This window comes from Telopea speciosissima, chromosome 4, assembly GCF_018873765.1.
Source record: "Telopea speciosissima isolate NSW1024214 ecotype Mountain lineage chromosome 4, Tspe_v1, whole genome shotgun sequence".
Taxonomy (NCBI): domain Eukaryota; kingdom Viridiplantae; phylum Streptophyta; class Magnoliopsida; order Proteales; family Proteaceae; genus Telopea; species Telopea speciosissima.
In genome coordinates this window covers 8070296-8079375 of record NC_057919.1, presented here as the reverse complement: position 1 = coordinate 8079375, position 9080 = coordinate 8070296, and positions in this window count along the sequence as shown.

Genomic DNA, 9080 nt, shown 5'->3' with positions numbered 1-9080 from the left:
TATATGTTTAGGATTAGATGTGATTTTGAATTTAGTTAGGGAGGGGGATTTGGATCGATTTCTTTGAGATGTGTTGTGGCACATGCAAGCCGAGGGGACCAGCTAATAATGTCTATATCGGATGGGGGACGAAGTGAAGTCAAGTGTATCGAAAGATTTTGAAAAAGGTATCCATTTAAACCTGCGAGATGAAGTCTTTTAGTTTTCCTCTAGTGGAAGGAAATTTTAGATTGCCTTCTTCTAAGATTCTTGCGTTAAAATTGGAACAATTCAGATGTCCTTTAAGACTCTTTCGTTAAGATTGGAACCTGAAACTTGGAGTTGAAAGCCTTCAAATGTTTGTGGCATATTTTCTAATGGTAATAAGTTATTACAAGGACTATGGTACTGAATTGATAAGGTGAATAGGAGGAGTTGATTCTGGAATTGGGCTCCTCTGTAGCACGGGGTGCCCTACAGATCTTGTGGCGGGACATTGGAACTTGCCATGTAGACAAGTTTCCATTTGGACGATGCGAATCAAGCTGGAAATCCTAAGTGTTGTGCATATGTGATGCATTCTTAATTTTAAAATCCGAATTTCCAGCTTGATCCGCACCATCCACATGGCAAGCTTTGGTGCTATGCCATAAGATTTATGACGCACACTGCGTTACAGAGGGCATGGATCATTGATTCTGATCCAACGGTGCTGATCGATTTCAAATTTTGAAATTTCAACTTTTGGTGAGTGGCTCAAAACTTTGAACGTGTTTTCTTCTTGGGACCCTTAAAACTGCTTTCGTTGAAGAAGGGTGGGACTGGGGAAGGGCTTCTTCGGACACCATTTTAGCTGTGGTACACACCCCAAGGCCCAACTGCCCAAGGCCGCCCTTTTTGTAAATATATTTTGGATCTTTTAATAAGCGGTGGACCGGGTTTTCCTTCACGAGTCACGGTTTAAAATACTGAATCGGACTGGTCTTTGCCGATTTATAGAAATCGGCCCAAAAACTCACTAGAATTGAACTTTAGTTCTGAAAATTCAGTGATTCTAGAGTTTGGACAATAGTAGTCTATTGCGAATTATGCATAGCCTATGCCTTCTATTAAGTATGACCTTTAATAAAACTCATTGGAGGGCAAGGATCCATGTAGTTAAAAAAATTTAAGTTCAGATAAGATTGAGTTGTTGTAATAGTCTGTTCTAAGTTGATCGGATCAAAATCAGTTATGGTCAATTGTAATCCAATTTGACTGTCGGATTCTAATATTTAAAACAACGAAAAAATGACTGTGTTTGGGAGCATGGTTCTTGCGCTTAGACACATGGTGGGGCAAAATGAGCACCCCCGCTGTTGCGTCAAGAAATCGTCGAGCGGTCCTGCGAGTGCCGTCACCTGCAAGTGGACCAAAGGGGTCATCAGAGAGAACCGGTGTGGTCCCGGCCTAGGGCTCTCCGATGCCAAAGTTAGATCTCCTGGCGCAAACAGATGAATAGTGATTATTCAGTATGAGTTTAGATGTCCCCTATGGGGTTGTGTACCTTTGCCTTTTATAGTAGCATATGGCGGTGTGGAGAGTCCCCGTTTGATTGAGGATTGTGCCGTTGAGTGGATAGAGGCCCTGGGTAACGGGGCTCTATCCTGATTGGCCATCTCCCCGCGGGAGGGAGTGTCCTGGTGGCATCAGGATCCTTGGTGGATAGATATCCGCGTGTGGTGATAACGTCCTTGGTGCTTGAATCCGTCTGGATGACGTGACCTCTAAGGGTCTACAGCCCGGTAGTGACATGAGTCTTAGCGATACGATCGGGGTCGTAGATGGGTGGCCCCCACCTCGGTGCCCATGATGTCTGCTGGTGAGGCGCGCCGTGAGGCCGCGCTGGGAGGCGCGCTGAGGCCTGAGGCGCGCGCTGGGTGAGGCCGCGCCCGAATGTGTGGCCGCGCCGAGTAGTGGCCGCCCGAATGGTCTTGGGACTCGGTTCGTTCCCCTTGGCTATGGGGCGGGTCGTCTATGACACGTGGCAGTCGTTGATTGGCCCTGTGAATATTGGATGTATCATTTGCCCCCCACTCTCTTGGGATAGGATGTCCAAGAGAGTAGGTGTCTTTGCATAGTGAGGGGTCCGCTGCGAATAAACTTTCCTGTGGGGTTTGCCCGTAAATCCACTAATGAGGTAGGAGAGGTTGGGGGTTCAAACCTTACCTCCTACACTTTTTCTTTTTGTTTTTTGTGGGTATATGTTCCTTCCTCTCCCTTCTTCTTTTACTTCTCATTTCTCTTTCTTACTTTTTGTCTCCCCTTTTGTTCTCCTTTAATTCCCCCTTTTTGTCTTTTGTCCTCTTTTTGGTGCCCACCATGTGCTTGTTTTTGGGTCACCTCCACTAGTATCCCCTTTGCTTGATTTTGGGTCCTTGTGTTTGGGGTGTGTTCTCTTGGTGCCCTTGGTGCCTTGGTTTGCTTGGAAAGCTTGAGTGGTGCTTGGCTTGAGTGCCTTGGCTCTTGTGACCTCTATCCCTTGATTGTGCCTCGTGGTGTGGCTACGTCATCGCCGTGTGCTTGTTCTTCCGTGCGGTCACTTTTTTTCTGAGGTAAATCGATCCCCACCCCTTTTTTTTTTTTTTTTTTTGTGCGGTGTCTCCTCGAGGCCGCGCTTGCGGGGTGTGGCCGCCGTGAGGCCGCGCCCGTGGTGAGGCCGCGCCGGCGGTGAGGCTGCTCCCGTGGTGAGGCCGCGCCCTTGGTGAGGCCGCGCCTGCGGTAAGGCCGCGCTCGTGAGGCCGCGCCCGTGGTGAGGCCGCGCCCGTGGCTGAGGCTGCGCCCGTGGTGAGGCCGCCGCGCTGAGGCCGCCTGGCGGCGCTGGGTGGCCATGCCTGGGTGTGGTCCACGCCTTGTCGGTGATGCCGCGCCTATGGTGGCCGCGGCGTGGACGTGATGGACCCTCGTTCTTCTTCCCTATTCCTCCTCTTGTATGTGATGGATCTGCTGTTTATATTTTGCAGGTGACATTCCTTTCCTTTTTCTTGCCAGCTTCAGGGAGATTGCTTTCTCGAGTAAGTAGTTCGTTCCCCTCTTGTCCTTCATGTCGTTCCCTGGTGACCTTGGCCCTGCTTCAGTCGGGGTTGGATCTTCAGAGGAGCGTTCCCCCGGATCGCCTTCTTCTGTGGGTACTCCGCCCTCTATACCCTCCCCTAGTGATACTGGTGGACGAGTGGGACCTTCTAGTGTCTCCGGTCCCCGTAGGGATCGTCAGCCCTCTGGGGCGGCATCCTCAGCTGCCGGTCCTGCTGATAGGTTAGGCCCTGTTGCTAGCGTCTTGTCACCCTCTGACTTGGTTTCCCTCCGTGAGGAGTTTCATATTCCCGCCGAGGTCATGTTGCGCGCTCCTGGGCCTAGCGAGTATGCCTTCTCTCATCGTGCGGGGGAGATCTGCCTCTACCGTGCATTTTTCCTCCAGGGCCTTCGCCTTCCTATCCCTCGCTTTGTCGAGTTGGTGTTAGAGCATTGGCACCTCACCCCTGGGCAGGTGTTGCCCAACTCTTGGAGGGTGATCTTGGGTTTCTATGTCTTCTTCGCCCGCCTGGGGCGTGCCGCCACTGTTCCCCTGTTCTCCCACTTTTATCTGTTGAAGAAGGGGAACCATGGATGTTATCACTTTGCTCGCCGCGTGCTCAAGGGGCCCTATGCCTCTGTGGAGCTTCTCACGGGGATTACTAGCAACGTGAAGTATTGGAGGGATCGCTTCTTTTTTGCCACGGTCCCCCGATGCCCACTACGGACCGTTAGGGAAGTTATTGACCTCAAGAGGGTCAATCAGGGGCTTGAGCTGAGTGATTTTGAGGGTGACTCCCTCAAGCTGTGCCTGGGTCGCGATCCGTTCCACGTCCAGGAGTTGGACTCGGAGGCCTTCCTGTCTCTCTGGAAGCTGAGTCCTGGTAAGAGCGCTGTCTTTTGTACTTGATTGGCATGTTGGTATTTGAATGTATGTGTAATCTGATTGGTTGGTCGATCTATACAGTGGATACGCGTCCGGACTTCAGTTTGCTCCGCGGCAATCTGCGGAGGAAGGCCGCTTCTCAGGGTGGTCCATCTGCTGGAGTGACCGATGCTAGTGGTGCTTCTGTGCCTGTGGTTGTTGGAGGGAAGTGGAAGGGTGGACCAGGACATGCCCGCGTGACAAGCTCTGGCGTGCGGGTCCTCCTTCCCCGTACTTCTCCTGGTGACGGTGGCGTTCCAGGCTCTGTGCCTCTGCCTCCCTCTATTGTTCCTTCTGATTCTTCTGTATTGCCCCTTTCCAAGGGGAAGGGTGTGAGTTCTTCGGGCGCTCCTGCCACTGATCTTCCCACGCTGGGTGAGTCCCTGGTGATCACCTTGGGCATGCCGGAGGGCTCGACCTTGGCTGAGGCCGGCGTATCGCGGGAGTGGGTGGATAGGGGCAGGCTCCCTACCGCGAGGATGGCCTTGCAGAGGCTTAGCGATGCTTGTCTGGCCCAGACCCTCTACCATGACATGGCTTCGGTGAGTTATTCCTTTACTGTCTCCTCATGTCCATTGCTCCATTTATTTTTACACTATTTTATCTCTTGCCATGTTGATTGTAGGTCCATCACCGTATTGCTGAGGCGGTGCTTCGACTGGAGGGTCACGCTTCTCGTGAGGTACAGATACAGCGCACCTGCGTGACGTGGAGAGGGAGCTCCAGTGGTCGGTCGATGCCCGTGAGAGGGCCGAGGCCGACGCGCAGAGGGTGTCGGGGAGCTCGTGTGGCGTCCCGGAAGCTCCTAGAGGTGTCTCGAGGAGCTGCGTGTGACTTCTGGTGCGGCCGAGAGCTCGGCTAGGGTTCTTGCTTTGGAGGAGGAGCTTCATTCATTGAGGGGAAGGCATGAGGTGGAGCGGCATCCGCAGTGAGCGAGCCGTGGCTGAGTTCCGAGGCATCCTCTCGTTCTCGACACGATCGTGCGCAGCCTTCAGCCCGCCTATGAGGGAGGGGTCCGGGACTTAGCCGCTTGTGTCTCGGAGGTGACCCCGACTATGACTTCTCTGTCTCGGGTTCTCTGAAGTTTTGCGCCCGGTGCACTGGGTGGAGAGCGCTCCGGTGTCGAGGTGGAGGCTGCCCCGCCGAGGGGTGTCGCACGTCCTCCCGAGGCGGACATGATGTCTCCAGCTGGGTCGGAGGTGACCCACCACTCTGTGATCCATTGACCTTACGGTCGTCCCGATCCTGTAGACGTCTCCACCTTTTTCCTTTTTTGAACTTGAATTGTAACTACTATGACTTTTCTATGTGATCGCTTTTGCTTTTCTTTGATTGCCTTGCCGCTTGGTGATTATTTGCGCGTTGATGCTCTCTGACCCTTTATAGTTAACGCCTTAGGCGTAGAGCCTCAATGGTGGCATGGCGCCTTAGGCATGAAGCCTCAGTGTTGGCATGTTGCCTTAGGCACGAAGCCTCAATGTTGGCATGTCGCCTTAGGCACGAAGCCTCGATGTTGGCATATCGCCTTAGGCACGAAGCCTCGATGTTGGCATATCGCCTTAGGCACGAAGCCTCAGTGTTGGCATATCGCCTTAGGCACGAAGCCTCGATGTTGGCATATCGCCTTAGGCACGAAGCCTCGCCTTAGGCACGAAGCCTCAGTGTTAGCATATCGCCTTAGGCACGAAGCCTCAGTGTTGGCATATCGCCTTAGGCACGAAGCCTCAGTGTTTGCATATCGCCTTAGGCACGAAGCCTCAGTGTTGGCATATCGCCTTAGGCACGAAGCCTCGATGTTGGCATATCGCCTTTGGCACGAAGCCTCAGTGTTGGCATATCGCCTTAATGTAGTGGCCGTGATTCGATTGAGTGGTAGGAGAAGACAAGTATTCTTGCAACATTTCTTTATTTTAACTGAAATTCACATTGTCTTTGATGTCGCTCTATCGCTACTCCTATCGCTATCGCTCATTATCACTACCACTACTGCTATGCTTCTACCGGTAGTACTTCTTCGAGATGTTCTGAGTTCCAGTACGGTCTACCTTCTTGCCCCCTGGAGTCTTCAAGCGGTAAGTCCCTGGGCGTATCTGCTTGGAGACTATGTAGGGTCCTTCCCAGTTGGGTGACAGCTTCCCCGCCTTCTGTGGCTGCGATGCACTTGCCCTCCGTAGTACTAAATCTGTTATACCCGCACCCCGGGAGTATAATTAATTATTAATTCTTCCCCGTGACGTGTAGTTATCACTGCCACGTATGCCGGTGAGTTGTTCTTACTGGTGGTCAAACCCAGCTATATTGACCATAGTACGAGGTTGCCTGTGGAAACTAGTCGGGACCACGGAGGTTGCACCTTGACGTGTCAGGGGTAAGTAGTTGACCAAATTTTGTTGTGTGCTTACTGCCCTCTCAAAGCCCTCGAAGTATGGTCCAAAGGCCCTGACCTCTTATGGTGGGAACCACCTTCCTACTCGCATCGGAGGCAAGGTTACTGGCTGCCTCCGACCCTGCATCCAATGCTGCTAACAAGGACCCTTGTGGGTGAGACCCTGTGGCTAAGGTGCTATTGGTGCCCTGCCATGTTTGACCCTACCCAAATAGACCCTAGGGTACACTATGAGGCCTTATCCAAACAGGCCATTAATAGTGGTTTTCTATAAGAGAGAGGGGTAAGACTATTCCTTAGTCTTTCTTTTTTCTTTCTCTTTCCTAACCTAATCGTGAAAGGAGAGGAGAGCTTTGAAGAGAGGAGGCGGCAAGGAGGAGAAGGAGGAGAAGGAAGGGAAGAAGAAGAAGGAAACGGCTGCTGGGTTTGGAGCTTTAAAGAGGGCACCTCGTGTGTACCTCAAACCAGGTAAGCCAAGTGCCCTTTTCCCCCATTTTTCTCTCTTCCCCCTTGCTCGTTTGAGCTTGGGTGGTTCGTTGGTTGCAGCCCCAAGATGGGGATTTCTTTTTGGAAACCCAAAGGGTTAGCTCGAGCCATGTGTAGTTTCCCCTTGTAGGATGCTATCCCATTTCATTACAACCCTGTAAAGACCTCTATTTGACCTCTTGCTGAATCTATTTGATTCTAAAGCTTCAACCACCAAAGAAAACCCCAAATCTGGATTTTGAGCTTTTGATCCTTTAAACCCCCTTAAATCTTTGAATGTTGGGTGTTTCTAAGACCCAAATAGACTCCAAGACACCCCTCCCTTGTCCCTTGAGGCTTAGAGAACCAAATGGGACAACCCGGGCTTTTAAAGACCTTGAAATCACACTTGGGTTGCATCGGAGGCAAGATGCGTGAGTCCGATGTTTGCCTCCGATGTGTCCCGAGCCTGCAGGGAAGGTCGGAGGCAAGGTCGAGGCAAGCTCGAGTCCGACGTTGCCTCCGATGCGTTTTAAGGCTTATAACTTATGTAAACGGTGGGGTTTCTCTATGAGGCCTCCCCTACACTCTCTCACACTCTTATTCACTTCCATAGGCGCCAACATATGTGCAATGGGGTGATTTTGAGCGGAATCGTTGCGCTTATACAAACTCCATTTGAAGTAATTGGTGAGTGGGTTTGGGTGACTGTTTGAGCTTGTTTACTATTGCTTATTCATGCATTTATGAATTATATTGTGACATTATCATTCAAGCATGATTGCATATTTGCATTTATTCTTATTCGATGATGATGATTTGGATGATATGGATTTGTGTTGGGTTACGGTGCGGGAAGATCTGCACCGGAACCCCGAATTACGTGGAATTGTATATTGCATCTCATTCTTGTCTCGTATGCGCGTGTTGTCTGGTACCGGTGTTAGATGGAATGGGACGTTGACACACCGGATGTACCTCTCAACACGATAGGATTCATGTAGTATATCCGTGGTTAGGCTCGCTTCCCTATGCTACGACCCTTACCAATAGGGGTTTAGGTGTTGGGTAGCCGAGCACCTGCGCTGTGGAGAGTTAGAGAGGCCAGGCCAGGGGTAGTAATGGTTATCGGGTCTGCCTCTGGGTGGTGATGACTACGACCGGCGCGGGCTCCATAGTAATAATTGAGGTTGCATTGTGGTGAGAATGGAAGGATCCACAATGTCTTCCCGAGTTATTGCGTAGCATATACCCATTGACTTAGCATTGTGTGTTAGGTGGTAAATGAATTAATAATAGCATGCACCATGGACTATTTGTGATTGTGTGATTGTGCATCCCCTTTTCTCTCTCACTAGCTCGGTGGAGCTAAACCCCGTGTACACATTCTTTTTAGATTTTGATGCAGATGATTACTGTGGAGCCAGAGACCGTGACTGAGGATCATGGCGATGGTTGCCCATGATGATTGTGCCTACGGGCTGTATTGATACTTGGGACTTGTTCCCTTCTTTTGTTTTTTTTTTGGAGGCCACGTGCCTTGTATAAATATTTATTATTATACTTGTTTTGGGGTAGTTATGCTATGGTCATTTGGGATATCCATCCAAACTATTTATGTATCACTTAGCCGTGTGAACATGAGGTAACTACTGTAAACGCTTCCGCTTATTTTATGATCGTTGGAAATGTAATATTCCTTTATCTTTCGCACTCTGATATTATTGTATTGTAATATTGGTTTATGACTGTGAGTTGGCCATTGCATCGAGATCCTGGCGGTGAGGTGGGATGACGCGTGTCACCCCAATCATACCCTGATATTGTATTTTATCCCTTGTCGGGATAGGGGTGTGACAACATGGTATCAGAGACAATGATGCTCTGCACCAACCACAGTCTTGCGGACTCTTGATTTACTCTCCAAAATTAGGTTCTAAACTAAAAATCTTCAAGAACATAAATGATTGTGTGCAGACATAGGAGAAGACTGGTTGTGGTGAAACAAAAAACTTAGAAGATAATAGGCAACATGGCACTTAGGACTTGAACCCTAGGCTGTTAAGCTACAACTTTGTAATTGCTTGGTTGAGCCTTAAGTAGGTCATAAATGGGCTACTATATGTTACAATTCATAAACAATAATGAATCAATCATAACCGAGCACAATTATCAACAATGATTTAAACAAGAGAGAATTAAGCAAATACATAAAGATATATATAAGATAAATTACAAATATCCAATTGTTCCAAATCTTCTTGGGAGGTAATC